The sequence below is a fragment of the Amblyomma maculatum genome, chromosome 1 (genome assembly GCF_055883805.1).
Source record: "Amblyomma maculatum isolate TAMU_Amacu chromosome 1, ASM5588380v1, whole genome shotgun sequence".
Classification (NCBI taxonomy): domain Eukaryota; kingdom Metazoa; phylum Arthropoda; class Arachnida; order Ixodida; family Ixodidae; genus Amblyomma; species Amblyomma maculatum.
The window spans coordinates 313437278-313450688 of record NC_139344.1 but is presented as its reverse complement, the minus strand read 5'-3'; positions in this window follow the sequence as shown (position 1 = coordinate 313450688).

The following is a 13411-nucleotide window of genomic DNA, read 5'->3' as shown; positions in this document are numbered from 1 at the left end:
GATGTGACAATAAAAAAAGCCTCAGCATAGCCACAAAGGCCACAGGAACCTCTTCATATTGAACCGCCACTCACGGCTTTCATCGTCACTTAGTGAGTGAACGGTTGCCGACCGAATCGAGACTTTTACTTCAAGGGCATTTCTTTTATACACCACGCATGCTGACTAGGCGTTGCGGTGGTAGGAGGCGTGCCGCTGGACAAGTCGATGTCTATGATCCAACTGAACCTACCTGTTTTTATACGCCTTGCCAGCACTGCTTGTTTCTTGCTCTAAATGTGTTATTTGTGATTGTGACCTTTTTTTTTCTCGGTAGAAATTTAATTTTTTTTTAGGGGCATTTGGTTGTTTTTCGTCCATGCAAGCTTCACACGCGTTCAAAGTCTTCGGACTTATACCTAAAGCGAAATAGCTTTTTGCTGCTGTCTAAAAAAAAAAATAAGATGGTCCTGTTGTACTGTTCAATTTTCTCCCCGCTCATACTGTGACTTTGCTTTTTCTTTTCTGTTCTCGCGCAAACGTTGCTATTTTTGCCTATTCTTTAAAACATATATAAGAGCATATTGTGACATCGAATGTACCTTTATTCTTCTTATCTTGTTCGTTGCGGTTGCTACACTCGCCGCTTTGGTGGACAGACGGCTACTCCGACGCCATCATTTTTGTCTGCCTCTCGGGCTCATCAACGGCAAACGTCGCCGACGCGTCTAATGGCTCTAGTAGCCTTTAAGGAAAATTACTTATTAAATACGCATCAGCTGAAAGTAGCAAGGCAAGACGGAAGTGGTGGCGTAAAACGGTGCTAAGATTTTGGCTGAGCGTGTTGGCTCATGGCTATGACTATTACGCTCGTACACAGAACTAGCCTTCTTAACTTCACAAGGCAGTGCCAAACCATGTTGGCTTTACTTAGAACACTGTTTTTACCCGCCCATTGTCCCATTGTTAGCGCCGTTATCCGGTAGGTGCCCATAGGGTTAAACGCATGTTAATCAAAATGCCTGCCTTTTGCATCACCGCTGAGGACAGCGCGAACGTTATAGGGGAAGGAATATTGGACAGATCCCCACCTGCTGGAAAATTGTCGGGCGCATCAGCCTGCGGCGGGAGGCTTTTGGACACCGGCAGCGGTAGGGACGCGTAGCCCGGGTCGGCCGCGAGCGACCGCGACTCTGTGTGCGTTGAGCAGCTAGCTTTGGAGTCGTCGTGCCGCTTGACGCTCTTGTGCTGAGGCTGTGCCTGGTGCTTGCGGTGGCTCTTCTCCTTAGAGCTGGGGGGCTTACTCTGCGCTCGCGGCATGGCCGACTTGGTGACAGGCGACAGAAGGGAGCCTCGGTGAGGTTTCTTCTTCATCTTCTTCTCGCCTCTGTGCATATGATGATGATAATGACCTCAGTCAAAACGGCACATACTCACGCGGGCAAATGACCAGGGTACCTCAAAATAACAGCTTGAGGGGCAGGTTGGTGCTGCATATATAGTACCCAGAAATGGGGCGCAACAAATTCACGTGATTGTGTTTGTTGCGCCACATTTCTGGGCCAGGGTACAGCGTGATACTAAGTATATATTGGCAAGTATTATTGTGTTTAGATCAATATGGCTGTTTACTAGAATTTGGAACAAAAAAATAAAAAGAAAAAGAAAAAGCAATGAAGTGTCACCTAGCATAAAAATCTGCCCGATGAAATTATGTAATCATGAATAGAATCGCGCACTGGTTTCAAGGCATATCTAGTGACGCATACCCCGAAGTAGAGGAGGACTGGAATGATTAGAGGAAGGCCTAACCGAGGAAGTGAAGTCTCTAAGTATTTTTGACGGGGAGATGCGAACCGCCGGCAGAAAAGGAAAAAAAATGATTATGGATTCAATTTTTCTACAAGACTCACAGAGGTTAGTAACGGATAGACTCGAAGGGCATAAATGCAGTGAAGAAGTATAGACAATTGGGCGAGTTGGTATCGATTCATATTGGAAGGGCACAGCGCAAAAAGACACGGGAAGAAGGGAAGAAGACGTACACACGAGCGCTGACTCGCAAATAAAATTTTCATTCGAAAGAAACACATATTTATACAATTCTTCAATGATAATGATAACAAGTAATATAGCACTTGCGCAAAACACATTGGAAGGGGTCAACAAAAGATGAAAAGTTATAATCACTGAATGATAGTTTTTTCCGACACGTTTTTCTCCCTTCTCTCTTGAAGGTTAACGGAACGATTAAGAATTATCAAGGAACGCCACCTCTTTATCTACTAGTACGACCGAAGGCTGGCTCATACATTGCGACTGTCTTTCTTGCATCAGGTACGCCTCCATCAGCTCTCTTGTTGTTTTATCCCGGTGTCTAAATAAAATCTTAGTGTTCGCAACTAAAGGGCGGCAGTTGGTTTTGTTTCTGTCTTTATCTTTTACGCAGTAGCGACAGTGCTCTTTCAAATGGGAGTAAGGCGATACCTCAGACATGTTTTTCGCGACAAAGACCCATAAAATTAACGTTCCATTCAGAAGGCGTTGTTTCAGAAGGCGGAACGTGGCAGTACAAGGTGTCAAGTTATTTGCAGAAGCACCTTTCTACATTAGTCTTTCATGATCCTTTTCGAATTGATAAAACAGATAATCTAGACCATTTCCTTAAGCACAACAATCCAGGAATGTGTTCAGGCTTCAGTATCGACATAGAGGACCTGTACTATTCTCTACCACACAACGGTATCATGAAAGCCGTAAAGAGCTGCATTGTAGAAGAAAATGATGAAGCGCGTTTTTTGGGTCAGTCCGGAATACCACTGGATGCGTTTCTTGAAATCATGTCCTTTTACTTACAATCCACATATGTAGGTTGGCATGTCGGTGTGTATGTGCAGCAAAGGGTATATGCATCGGGTCAAAAGTAGCACCAGTGCTCAGCAATATTTTATTAAGTCGACAAAACTATCAATAAGCACATCAGTGGACTAGCAATACGCATTTTCAGATATGTAGGTGATTTTTTTTTAATTTTAGTTGATAAAGACAAATTCAGCAGGGCTATAGTTGACATCCCTAAGTTGTTTCGCGAATGTGCCACCGAGTTGTGGAAGTTCCTTCAGAAAACTCTCTCCAGTTTTTAAGTTTGAAACTGTTTGTTAAGACTGATCATGTGTGTTGTGTATATTCGCCAAGGTCCCAGAAGCCCGTACTTATTTATTCGTCTGGACCATCAAAAAGTGTAGAAAATGGAATCATTTTTTCTTGCATGCGCTCAGGCCTATACTGAACTCGTGTTGCCATAACATACCAGAAAGTGTACGGTCTCAGATACGCCGGCTGGAAAAATCAGATTTTCCAGTTTCTGTCATCTCGGCAACTTACGAAAAACTTATGCGACAGGTAAGGGAGACGTTTGTGCATCCTAAAATGAGGAATACAGCAGATAAAAAAGTCGCTGTAGTGTCCACAAAGTAACCCGTAATTTGAAGAATGTAGCAGGACGTTTTGATGTAGGCTTTCCGCACCGCATAATTTGAGTGGGCTCTGTCAGCGATCAGGGACCGTCATGAAAACAATGACAACTTTTAACCCCTTTAAATGCCATTTGTCGTACAGGTCAACTATTGTAGAATGCGTGTGCGCCGTAGTATATGAAAATCCATTGGCATGTAAGAAAGTTTATATAGGACAAACCGGAAGATGTAGATATATTCGTTTGCGAGAACATACGATCCCTTTCTGACAATAATTACTCCAATTTGAAAGACCACTGTTGCAACTGCGTAAAAGATAAAGACAGAAACAAAACCAACTGCCGCCCTTTAGTTGCGAACACTAGGATTTTATTTAGACTCCGGGATAAAACAACAAGAGAGCTGATGGAGGCGTACCTGATCCAAAAAAGACAGCCGCCATGTATAAGCCAGCCTTCGATCATACCAGTAGATAAAGAGGTGGCGTTCCTTGATAATTCTTAATCGTTTCCTTAACCTTCAAGCGAGAAGGGGGAAAAACGTGTCGGAAAAAACTATCATTCAGTGATTATAACTTTTCATATCTTTTGTTGACCCCTTCCAATGTGTTTTGCGTAAGTGCTATATTGTTATCATTGAAGAATTGCATAAAGATGTGTTTCTTTCTAATAAAACTTTTAGTTGCGAGTCAGCGCTCGTGTGTACGCTTTCTTCCCTTCGTCCCGTGTCTTTTTGCGCTGTGCCCTTCCAATATTAAACATAAATGCAGATTTAGTTCCGGTATTCTGCAGCGTAAGAGAGTGATAGACACCTGCCTTGAACTACACAGGCCATTTCAGGTGCGGATAATCCGCTGCTGAAAGGAGAGGCTCGTGACTCAGGTAATTTCGAAATCGTGCTTAAATTATGCAAACGGTATTAGATATGTACAGAACAAGACGTCCACCAAGGGTGGACTTTGCTAAAAAAAATCGGCCCTTTCATTAGATGTAATGCCACAGTGGCCAGGGACCCAGTGAAAACGCACTTCTGTAATGTGAGGAGGAATAAAAAATAAAGGAAACTGCAAAGCAGAGTATTCCTCGAATTTTCTAGAGCTGCCAACACGGATAGACTGTCAGAAAGAAAATTAACTTTATAAAAATATTTCTAGGGATCTTTGTCAAGGCCAACTCAATGGCCAGGAACTGAGCAGAAAAAATACGCGTATCGCCAGGGAATCGAAATGAATAACTCCGGTCGAGATCCCCGGAGTGTATCCCAATTGATGCGTTTTCATTCTGCTGGAGGCATCTGTAAAAATGGCAATATGGCTCGGAAAATTGTCTCGAAACTCCTCTATAAGGCGATTTAATACTTTGGCAGACAAATTCTTAGCATTCCCTGGGAGGGTGTTATCAAATGAGATTATAGCATCAGGCAGCCGGTGGTTAACTTGTACTTTATTGATACGGCATATTTCGACAGCAGAAAATTGGTAAACACATGAAGACAGAGTAACCAACCAAAAAGACGCAGCACGAAAGAGGCTGGACTACTAGCGGATTTATTTGCAATATCGGGGCTCAAATATCTAGAGGCACTCAGTCACATGACCTTCTCACAATGCCATCACAATCTTCCGTCGTGGAAACACAATTTACATTCATCGTAACTCTTTTGTCGGCCCGTGGTGGAGACACCCTGGTGTCTCCACCATATATTTCATGTATTTCATTTACCGAAGTGCCCCGTTTTCAGGGTGGTCAAAAAGCTGTTTCAGGAGGGAAACACTTTGGGATCCGCTGGCAGTTTCCATTATGCCGTGACCAACAGGTCTCGATGAGCTATGATACTGGTCACGGACAGCCTAGCGATTTGGCTTGTTCTGTAGGCCTCAATAAGCTCCCCCATTGTATTACGGATCCCAAGTTGGAGCAGGCGCGCCGTAGACGCCCTTGCCGGGAGTCCTAGCGCCCTTTTAACCGCCGCCTGAATCATCGCGTCGAGGGTCCCACGGTCGCTCTTCCTCAGCATGAGGTAGGGCGCCACGTACACCACACCACTGACGACGCACGCCTGAACCAGGCGAACGGTTTCTTGTTCAAGAAGTACACCGTGTTTGCCGGATATCCTGCCAATCATCCTACTAATTTGTTGGAAGGTGGACTTTAATGTTTTCAGGGCCGTGGCATTGTTACCCTGGTTATCAATTTGTAAATCTAATATCCTCCCTCTCTATATAATCATCCTCTAATAATATAATTACCTCCTCTAATAGTCTAACTCCCGAAAGAGGGGTCAATGACTTCCCTATTGATTTGGAGCAGTATATCCTTGGCTGATAAATGTGACCTGAAACAGAACATGGAGGCATCGGCGCCGTTTAAATTGATTTACAGAAAAGAAAAAGCGCAGTATTTGTCACAATTCTCTGTGGACACACGCACCGCGCCGTAAAGGAAGGGAGGAAGATGGCAGTGAAATAAGAGAGGGAGGTGTTGTAGTGGAGCGCCACGACTTATAACTGAAATGGAGATATGTAAATGAATGAATGAATGAAAACTTTATTGGTTCTTTAAGAAGTAGTAGCGGTAGAGGACGGAGTCTTCGTCTTGAAATCTGTGTCCTCCTTGGCCGTGGGTGGGCCCCTAGTCCGGGGCTCCACTGGGTCGGGCCACCTCGCTTGCGTGTGCTATGAGTGCCCTTTGGGCCTCTAGCTCACAGCTGGTGAGCCAGCTCTCCCATTGCTCCGCACTTGGTGTTTTGTGTTTGTGAAATGCTTGATTCCTTCCGCACTCCCATGTGACATGATATAGTGTTGGTTCTGCTCCGCAACACGGACAGTTGGCGCTATACTGTGTTGGGAACATCTTATTTAATATGTATAAATTTGGGAAGGAGCCTGTTTGGTCTTCGCCATCCTGTGGCTTCCTCCTTAGATAAAAGTTTATGTGGTGGGGGGTACTGGAATCTTAGCCGCTTATATAGGTTTAGTAATTCCGAATAGCTGTCCCCGCAGTTAATCTGGGGTTCCTCTAGGGTTAGGGACGTTCCTGCTCAGCTACTCATTCCTCGAGCTAGGTTGTCTGCCCCTTCGTTTCCCCCTATCCCTGTGTGGCTCGGTGTCCAGATTATGTTGTGTATTGGTCGTTCCTCAGGGAGCGGACCTCCATTGAGAATCTTGAGTGCCGTACTGTTAATTCTGCCTCTAATATAGTTCCGGCACGCCTCTTGTGAATCCGTTAGGATGTTAAGGGATCTCCCTGTCCTGTATCCTTCTTTCGCTGCAAGAGCGACAGCAATCTCCTCTGCCTCCGTTATGTTAGATACTTGGGCTGTGAGGCCTGTGATGTGTTCTCCGTGGTGGTTTACGTCTACTGCTACTGCGCTATTTTTGTGTGTTTGGGGGTATAGGGAGGCATCAGTGTAGACTGTATTATCCCGATGTCCATGGTCCTCTCATAATGTTCTGCCCTAGCCTGTCTCCTGTGAGCATGCAGGTTTGAATCCATGTTTCGGGGGATGGGTTGTATGCATATTGTCTTTCTTAGCGGGTCTGGTATTGCGACCCTGCTGTTTTGTGGCTTTTCTAATTCCCGACCTAGCCTTGTCAGGAGCGCCCTTCCAGTCGTTGTGTTGCTAAGTCTTCGTATTTGCGCCTTGAGCTGGCATTCTCCTAGTTCTTCGAAAGTGTTGCTGATTCCGAGTTGCATGAGCTTGTCGTTGGATGTATTTCTTGGGAGGTTAAGTGCTGTTTTGTATGCCTTCCGGAGTATTTCCTCCGCTTGCTCCCTTTCTGCTTTGGTAGTCACATGGTACGGCAATGAATATGTTACCCGGCTGACCACTAGGCTATTGACTAGCCTGAGTGTGTCCTCCTCCTTCATGCCATACCTCTTGTGCGCTACTCTGCTGATCATCCGGCCTACTTGCCCTACCGCTTTGCTTAGCAGGCTGAGTGCGTGACTCCTTTTCCGGCTTCCTTGTAGCCACATGCCGAGATGCTTCCTTGTAGCCACATGCCGAGGATTCTGATCATCTTTTGTTCCGGGATGTTCTGGCCCTCTAGTTTTACTTTGAGTGGTGCGTCCGTAGGGTGCCTACCCACTTTGAGGAGCTCATATTTTTCGGTGGAGCATCTGAGTCCTCTTTGTTGTGTGTATCTTTCAATACAGGTGGCAGCCTCTTGTAGCGCCTCCTGCTTCTCCCCTAGTGAGCCTTCAGTGGTCCAAATGGTGATGTCGTCCGCGTAAATTGCATGACGAATCCCCTGAACTTGGCTGAGTTTCTTGGCGAGGTTGATCATCGCTATGTTGAAGAGTATTGGCGAGATTACTGAGCCCTGCGGAGTGCCCTTGCATGGCGTCTGAAAGGTGTCGCTCCGCAGATCTCCTAGGCCTACTGTTGCTGTTCTGTTCGTGAGGAAGCTTCTAACGTAGTCGTGGATCTGCTTTCCGTAGTTGGTGGTGTTGAGTCCCCTCCATGGTGGTGGCGTGGGATACATTTTCAAAAGCCCCTTTAATGTCGATGGCCATGACCACGTTCTCCCCGTTCCTTGGAATTGTTTCGAGTACCTCGTCTTTCAGTTGTAGCAATATGTCTTGAGTATACAAGTTTGCCCCGAATCCGAGCATGGTGTTGGGGTACCACTCTCCGTCTTCTAGATGCGTTTGAATTCGTCGGGTAATTATCCTCTCGTACAGTTTGCCTAGGCATGATGTTAGCGAGATCGGTCTTAGGTTTTCAATTTGGAGTTTCTTGCTGGGCTTGGGAATCATAACGACTACGGCGTGTTTCCACTCCACTGGGACCGTCCCTTCTTCCCATTGTTTGTTTAGGTATAGGGTGAGGTGGTTGATTGCTTCGGCGCTTAGGTTTCGGATTAACGAATTTTGGATCTTGTCCGCCCCTGCTGCCGTATTTTTCGTTGTTGCCATTATGGCCTCGACGACCTCTTCTTTTGTGATGGGTCTGTCCGTGGTTGGGTTTTCTTCGCCCTGGTAGTGGCCTTGGTAGCCCTCTGCCGGGTCTTTCCCGTAGAATTTCTCTCGTACTGCCTGAAGTAGCTGTTCTTCTGTACCTTCGTACTGATAAATTAGCCTTCGGATGGATTTGTTGCTTTCCACCTTGCTTTTGCTCGGATCCATGAGTTTTCTGAGTATCTGCCACGTTCTAGCCATGCCGAGGGTGCCATTCAGCGAGGTACTAAACTGCTGCCATCCCTGTCTTGCCAGCTGCGTTGCATATTCCTCTGCTTGCCTGGTGATTTCGGCAATCTTCTTCTTTAGCTTGATGTTTAGCTTTTGGCGCTTCCATCGCTTGGTCAGGCCTCGTCTTGCCTCCCAGAGCCTGAGGAGTCGCTTGTCCACTTCTGGTGCTTGCTCTGTTCGAGTCACTTCCTTAGTGTAGAGGTCCTTGATTTGTCTAAGCTGTTGGCTCCAGTCTTCTACTGAAGATGTCGTCCTTTAGTTGTTTGCAGTGGGTGCGGAAGGCATCCCAATCAGTTAGGTTTGCCTTGCCGATCTTCCTTTTGATGCTTTCTGCCTCTATGGTGACCCTGATGATATAGCGGTCGCTGCCGAGATATTCTTGCAGGTTCTCCCACTCGACTTACCTAACGCCCCTGACAAAGGGCAGGTCGGGATATGTGTCCGCACTGACACTATTACCCTGTCTTGTGGGCTGGCTTTCATCTGTGAGTAGCTCGCAGCCTATGTTCTCCGCTGCTGTGCAGATGCCGCGCCCCTTTTTATCTTCTATCTTGCGGCCCCATTGTGGGCTTTTCGCATTTAAATCCCCTGCTATTATTAGGGTGTTCTGCCCTGCAAGCTTCTTTGCTTTCGCTAAAAGCTTAATGAAATCTCCTTTGTTTTTGGGCGGGCCGTACAGATTTACTTTGAAAGTACTTTTAGCTTTTCTTTTCCTCTTGGGAATCACTTCGGTTACTATGTGTTCTAGCTATGTGTCTTCAAACTCTTTGTGAGCTATGGTTGTGATTTTGTTGCTAATGAGAGTTGCTGTTCTCCCGTTCTCCTGATATGAGTATCATCTTAGGGCTGGGGTACAATTTGTCTCCTGTAGAAGTATTAGGTCTGGTGGATTTCCTCTAGTGGTAATGAATTGCTGTAGGAGCCCTTGCTTACGCCTGTAGCCCCTACAGTTCCACTGCCATAGCTCTAGTTGTTGTCCTGCCATGTTGTATTGGTACTGTTTTTTGTACCCTGGGATTCTGATCCAAACCTGCGCTCATTGTAGAGGTGGTCCCTAGCATCATTTACTGTCCTCTGTGTGTTTTGACTCTTTACGTAGTTGCGGAAGCTCTGATCTTGCAGGGCTATCTTTTGATTTAGTTGCTGCATCTGCTGCTGCATGAAAGTCTTTAACTCGTCTATTGTTGAGCTTCCTCCTTCATTATTCTGTAAGCTTTCTACATTCTGTTGTGGGGGTGAGGGTGCCCTTACAGGCGAGCAGCCTGCCTTTCGCATCTCTTGTAGTTCCGCTATTAGTTCGCTTATTTGTTTCTTAAACTGTCTGTTTTCCTCGCGGCTCTGTTCTTGTTACTTCCTGATGTTATTGATTTCGGCAATAAGCCTTGTTTCATTTTTCTGTTTGTGTGTTTGTATTGTTGTTATTGTGCGGAGCAAAAAGCGTCTTGGGAGGACCGGCTCCCCAGCTCACCTTGACTCCGCTGCTCTTCTTCCGTTGCTGCGTCGGCTTCGCCCGGGGCTGTTGGTCGTCAGGGATCGGTAGGGCTCGTCCCGCTCCCGGCTCCGGCCCTGGCCCTGGCTGCTGCTGCGCCCCCGGCTGCGACTCCTGGATTCGCTCCGGTAGTCGCCTTGCCGCTCCTGGTCCTCGTTCCGGAACCAGCGCGGTCTCCGTGCCCCGCCTCTGCCTCGGCTGCGTCCCCGTTGCTACTGGCTCTGAGCTCCCCCTCGCAGTTCGGTGATTGGCTTCAGTCGTTGTGCACAGTTCTTCGTGCCCGTCACGTGGGGGCCCCGCATAGCTGGCACTTGGGTGTACATTGATGTCGTTCTTCCGGGTCCTTTTGGCCACATTGTTTGCATGCCTTGATTTTCGAATTCTGGCAGACGTCCGATTGGTGTCCTTGTTGATAACAGACGTAGCAGATTTGTCGCGTCGGCCTGTAGGGATAACACCACAGGACCTGCTTGGGGACGATGGGGCCATCAAAGGTGATGACGGCTGTGCTCGATCGGCATCCTTGCCGCCAGGATCTTCACCCCTTGTGTGCGAGTTCGTAAATTTGCCTTGAGTTCTTCGGTCCACTCCGTGGATGACCCCTCGCAGCGTTCCCTCCGGCGCCGCCACGTGTGCAGTGATTCCGTAGATATATGCTCTCCAAACTTCAGTTGCGTGATACGCCTGATATGTTGAGCAGCGCTTTAGTTATCGGTACTGATTATTATAATATTAGAGCCGGTGCGCAGTCGGATGATGAGATCTTCGGCCTTGCATCCGTGTCTGGTGGCCGCGATCACCGCCCGCGCCACTTGGTGCGTTTGCAGGTTCTTCACTGCCAGTCCTTTCGGCCGAAGGATTACTTTTAGATCGTCCTTGGGAAGCGGAGGCAACCTTCTCCTCGGCGCTATTTCCACCTCTCATTGTTTAGGTACATCTGGCGTGCCACCTGTGCTCTTCGCCACGCCTAGGAAGTTTTCGTTCCCTAACGTGTTGCCCGCCAAAGCGCCTGCTTGGCTTCCACGTTGGCGTTTCTTCTGCCGCTTGGACATGACTATCTCCCAGTCCACGTCCGAGGCCTTGTTCTGACTTGCCTGTAGCATTGTTGTTGCTGGGGTGCTACTTTTCAGGGCTTGAAAGATTGCCGCTGATCCGTGGGCAAGGGTCTCCCCGGTAGAATCTTGATGGCCTTCTTCCATATTTTCTTGGGTTTCCGCGCCATAAACTTCGTCTGGTCTTGTAGCGGTGCGCGTCCTGCGCTGGGGTGTAGTGCATGGGTCATCGCTCCGTCGCCTCTACCGCTGGCCGAGGCCGGGAGGGCCGCGGAGCCCCGCTACTGCGTTAGGCCTAATGCGCCTGGCTTCGGTCGGCCACGTGGGAGATCTTCAAAACCGTATAAATCCAGAAATATTGGATCCACCGGCTTGAAGAAGGTGTCCTCGTGGTCCGATTCGCTTTCGGCGTCGCCTTCCACCAGTTCAGTCGATTTAACCGGGTCAAAATCCCAAAAATTGCAGAGCGCATGTGAAGTGCTTCCGCCCTCCTCGGCTGCTTTGCTTTGCTGTCAATTTTTTTTTTTCATGGCACAGGGAACTGATAATGACGAAGAGGTGGAATGCTGCTGTTATCTTCTTTGGCGTTCTGGCCAAATTTGGTCATGAATTACACAAAATGTACTAAAATTAGGTAGCTGACAATTGTTTGACTAAAGGTATGTATGATTTTATTTGTACTCAATTTTCTCTTTTCCGGGTAGTGCAGATGTTTTATACATTTTCTCAAATTCAGCCCAGGAAACGAAATTTAACTTAATTGACAGGCCTTTATCTCGAAAAAGGTTTATGGTAGAGCGGCAATAATTCCGCATTATTTCCGAGCATATTTACCAAACTGCTAAAGCTCATATTTATACAGCGTTTCAATAGAGAGATAAAATCGCGCTAATTTCAAGAAAACAGCGAACCACGAAAAGTTCCGAGGGCAATTAAGAATAAAAACCCAACTTCGATATCCTTAAACTTTGTCTACTTCAGCTTTCTAAATCATTAAAAACATATTGCCAAATATTGATGCACTTGTAGTTACGACAAGTCCAATAAGACCATTATGCAATAATTGGCAATGGCAGTTGTTGTAGAACCGACTTCTTCCCCGCTAAATGAATAAAATGCAAGCAGCAGTAGATTTCAGGGTTTTTTAAAATGCCCACAAATACGGAAAATGTGTCGACAGAACTGAGGACGTTAATTTTGAGGCGATTTGGTCACCGGAGCGGTCATGAGCGCGGGTGTATGCGCACGTTGCGCAACCCTCATCAAGTCTTTGTTAGGCTTTTTGGCTGCGTCCCTAAAATCTCTGCAATGTTGAAATAAAGATGACCCCAGACGTTCGTTTTAACAGTGAGAGCTCGTTTTCGCGTCTTCGGATGGTTCGAAGTATCTCTCGGGTGCACTGGAGCTTTGCTATTCTATCCGCGCTTTGTCCGCACCGACGCTGATAGCACGGGGTTGAAGGAAGCGAGGTATATGGGAAAGCTTTGAGCGCCAGCTTTACCGCATGAGAAACTGCTGCGCCAGGTGCGATCGGCGGAAAGCATGGCGCTCCAGTTCCCCCCCCCCCCCCCCCAAAAAAAAAAGCAAAACAATTAGTAACCGGATATTCGCGCCTATCTCAGATGACGGCCTGAACTGGGTCTTTTGCCCCGCGTTCAATCTGTTCTCACTTCATGCTGAAACCAGGACTGCATGGAAGAAACTGTGTCAACAGGAATAAAGGCAATGTGCGCTGTCGATTCATTAGAATAAACGATTGCAGCCCAGAAACACTGTTTGAATGAGGCAGTTCTCCATGCCCTTCACAATTTTTCCATTTCACTAAAAATAATTTTGGAAACTTTGCTTGCACATTGAACTTTATTGTCTTTTTATGTAATCGGCATTATGGTGAGGGTGAATTGCGAAAAACGTCTGTGTGCTGCCCGATGCCACAGCGCACAAGAAAGTCCACGCCTACAAAACTGTTTTATATTTTGTGTAATTCATAACCAAAGTTGGCCAAAACAGCAAAGATAAGCGAGGTACACCACCTCTTCGTAATTATTAATTCCCTGTGGCTAGAAACAATATTTGCCAGCAAAACCAATTGAAGATCTCTTCTTTCCAGTCATCAGGCAAAAATATATAAAGTCATGAAATAAGCATAATAGATCGGCCGACCATGCGTTGATTGAGCTTGTGTTAAAATACCCTACTACGTCCGTCGTTACGGTCGCGGTT